Genomic DNA, 4,088 nt, shown 5'->3' with positions numbered 1-4,088 from the left:
TTTTTTTTTTTTTTTAACTTTCTTTTTATAGATTTTGAACTTTAAAAAAAAATGGATAAAAATGATTTTTTTTACTCTCCAGAGGTAAGCTTGGTTTATTATTAGATCCATTTGTTACACGTATTATTCCAATTCTATAATGGACTATAAATATATTTATTAATCACAATTTTTATCTACTTGAGATAATATCCTAGAATTTTACTTTTGTGCTTAGTATATCATATTATAATTAGTTCCTTCAAGTTCCATTTGTTACACTTTTATTCCAATTCTATAATTGGCTATAATAAATATCTTAATAATCACAATTTACTACTTGGGATGATGTTCCACAATATTACATGATTCATTTTACAAGAAGTTAGGGACTTAAAATTGTTCACAACTATTAATATAGTTTATTACAATTGGTGCATAATTAAAATCTTATTAGTAGTGGACCTATATATGTAAAAGATGTCGCTCATAATATATAACAACTTAACAAGTTTTGAAAAAAAAATTGTAAAAATAGTTGTTACAAATAAGTTGCAATGGAGAGGGATTTACTATCTATACTATATATAATAATGGAAGTGTTGCATTTAATTTTGCAAAGCTATTGTCCATTGTCAGCCACACCGCTCATTTTTCTTAACAATTTTTCATCTTTATTTTTTTTTTTTTGGTAATATGAAATATAAAGAAATGATCATATATTATCATTTCTGTACAATACATGCTAATGGATTTTTAGTATTTAATTTTTGTTTCTTGGCGTTTCTCCTCCTCGTCATTCTTCCAACCCTTTTTCTCATTTTCGTAACTCATCTTCTTCCCCATAATTCTTCACCTTACTATTAATCCTCTTCTCCTTGTCTTCTTGTTTTTTCTGATTTATTATATTTTAGATAGGTAATATGTATTTTGGAAATAGGGTGAGAAAGTTTGAATTTTAAGAAAGTTTATTTTGGGGAATAATTGTCAATATCTATTGTATTTTGATGATGTTATGCAAGTTTTTGATGATGTTATGCAAGAAAATTTTGTTTAGGAATGAATATTTTCTCTACTTCTTTTTCCTTTAGAGTTCTTGAGAAGTTTTTTTTTTTTTTTTTTTGCTTTTGTTTGTTCTTTTAGATCCCTTAAAGCAGATGGTTTAACCTAATATATTAACCAAATGGTTACTTAGATTAATTATTCAAATTTAGGTTAAAAACAAATAAATCATATCATGCAAATCAGCGGAAAATTAAATAATACCACGATATGATGATCCAGAAAAACCAATGAAACTAACCATTTCAAGGTAAAAACTTGTGGAGGATTTGACCTAACTATCTTCAAGGTAAAGTAAATCCACTAAAAGAGAATTGAAGTTTTTACATTCATATTTAACCTTAAATCTATTGCTACCTCATGTAGTAATTTACTGACACAATCACGTGTAAGCTCCGAATCCATAGACTTCTTTTTTTCTTGGATTTATAGCAACACAAGCCGCCTTGCTTGTGATTTTGAGATCCCACTCAAAGGTTTCAGATCACCATCAGTAATGATCTTGATGTAGCAATTATGTTCTACCAACACTTGATTGTAGTTCTTACTCCGGTAGATTCTTGTGTAGTTAGAAGGTACAAAACCTATCAAATCTCACAAAGAGTAACACACAAGTCTTCAAAAGTCTTTAAAACGTGGCTAGAGTTTCCCTTTTATATGTGGAGAAGTTTAAATGAAATCCTAAACATTTTCGTGGGCTTGGGCCTGTTTAAAAATTCTGCAAAAAATCTGGACCTGGGATTTTCAATTGGTCGAGTCTAATTCTCGCTCGGTCGAGTAAGGCAGAAACTAGCTTCCTTATTTTTTTGCAGTTGACTAGACTTGAAACTTGAAACATATACTTTTAAGCATTGCCTAAACACCTAGATTAGACATGTTTTGTTTTTGGTTTGCCAACACAATAAAAATATGATTCTAAACATTTACACTTAAATCTTCAGAACCTAACAACTTTTCATCTTGATTATAGAGAAATTGCTTTAATTATAAAGTGTATATATGTGTTAACCTTAAAGAAAAAATTTCTTGCGGCATCTTGCAGGTTAACATTTAGTTCTTTTAAAGGATCATCGATCAAAATATGATGTCCCATGAAATATTTTCATCCGCCTAAATTGTTTTACTTATGGCATGACAATACTTATTTAATTACCTGACATTCATGCATACCATTTCAACTTTACATTTACAGCTTTTTAGTCTAACCCCTAGAATATTATTTCAAGTGCTTATTTTCTTTTACAATTTTATGGTAAATAAGTGCATAATTTCTTCAAAGGAATGGAGATTGATGTTCCCTATTGATTTTCAATTTCAGATGTGGAAGGCAGCTTTCACAGAGTTAGTAACAGCCTTAATTGTATTCAGCCTCACAACCATAATCTCATGCTTGGACTCACATGCGGTTGAACCAAAGCTTCTTGTCCCGCTAGCTGTCTTCATTATATCCTTCTTATTCCTCATGGTTACAATTCCATTATCTGGAGGCCAGATGAGCCCAGCGTTTACATTCATAGCTGCCCTTAGGGGTCTTGTAACTCTTTCTCGTGCAGCTATCTATGTCTTGGCTCAATAATTGGTTTTATTATACTGAAAAATGTGAGGGACCATTAAACACTGCAAAATCATTCCTTAGGTGGCTGCACAAATGGTGGCAATATATGGAGCAGCATCAGCACTAAGCCCTGAAACTGCATTGACATTAGAATTCGTTTGCACATGTTTGGTACTCTTTGTTGGTGTGACATTGGGATTTGACAAAAAAAGGTGCAAGGAACTTGGCATATCAATGGTATGTGTTGTGGTAGCAGAGTCTATGGCACTAGCAGTGTTGTGTTAATCACAGTTACTGGGAGGGCTGGTTATGCAGGTGTGGGTCTGAACCTGCAAGATGCTGGGCTCCAGCATTGTTGCAAGGAGGCAGATTGTGGGATGGCCATTGGGTTTTCTGGGTTGGGCCCTTTGTTGCTTGCGTTGCTTATTATTGTTTCTCTTTGAGCCTATCAAAGGAATTTCAATTTACAAGATCCCTTCAAAGTTACAAACTTTGTTCTAGTGTATATGAAGAACTCAATATTATTAGAAGATTCCAAAATTTTGGTTTGTAGTTTTGTAATTTTGTTGATAATGGCACAATTTGCCACATTTTATCCTCATGTAAAGCTTGCTATCTCTAGTATAATGGTCTCTATGGCTAGCAAATGTTCATTGTCTTTGTATATTTATTTTATAATTTTGATGGGTTTTTCACCCCCTAAATTAGAGTTGGAGCAGGTTGAGAAAGCTATAATTTTTTTATTATGGGAGTTTTAATTTTCTGACTATATTGTAACATAGTTTTATTTTTCTGATTATATTATATATGTAATGGATTTTTTTTAATAATATGTAATGGAGTTTTAAATGGGAGTGTAATTGAGTTAGTACTTAATATTCTTTTATTTGGAAAAATATGTGTTGGGGAGATATATACATTGGGGGACGACTTTTTGAATAGTTAATATAATATATAGAAACATACCTAACTTAAAAACGTCTAAACTCACTGAGTATGAACTCAATTTTTATGCTATATTAATCACTCATTTTTCTCATTATTATTTAATGTGAGACTTTATTTATACATGTATATCCAACGATATGATGCCAAACACGCAACAATGTTATTAGAGAGTGTAATAGACTCTTTTTTTTTTTGTGGTATTTTTTGATGTTTTCAATTGAGATATTTAATGTTCAAATCCGTTAGCTATCACCCCTAACTATATATATATATATATATATATATACATATAAGATTTAAACTAGTTTTAAAAAGTAAGATTTTAAATTGCAATACCAAACGAGCACTTGGTCTTGGTGATCGGATTCTTTACCCTTCGGATTTTTTTTTCAGTTCTTGTGCTTTTGGGGCGTTTGGGCCTCCTTGACAATCATTGGAGTTTAGATTAGTTTAGTTTAGTGCTTTATTTATTTTTTATTATTACTATTACAATTCCATGAATGAGACCATTTTCTTAGAACAACACCAAAAACAACATTCAAAA

The 4,088-nt window shown here is 30.9% G+C and overlaps 1 pseudogene; it reads left to right on the top strand.

Moving 5' to 3' along the window:
• The first annotated feature begins 2,359 nt into the window (after positions 1-2,359).
• Positions 2,360-3,149, top strand: LOC126705139 (uncharacterized; annotated as a pseudogene).
• The last annotated feature ends 939 nt before the right edge of the window (positions 3,150-4,088 follow it).

The sequence above is a fragment of the Quercus robur genome, chromosome 11 (assembly GCF_932294415.1).
Source record: "Quercus robur chromosome 11, dhQueRobu3.1, whole genome shotgun sequence".
In the NCBI taxonomy this organism is placed as follows: Eukaryota; Viridiplantae; Streptophyta; class Magnoliopsida; order Fagales; family Fagaceae; genus Quercus; species Quercus robur.
The sequence above is the reverse complement of the archived record's forward strand: the minus strand, read 5'-3'. Positions and strand labels throughout refer to the sequence as shown.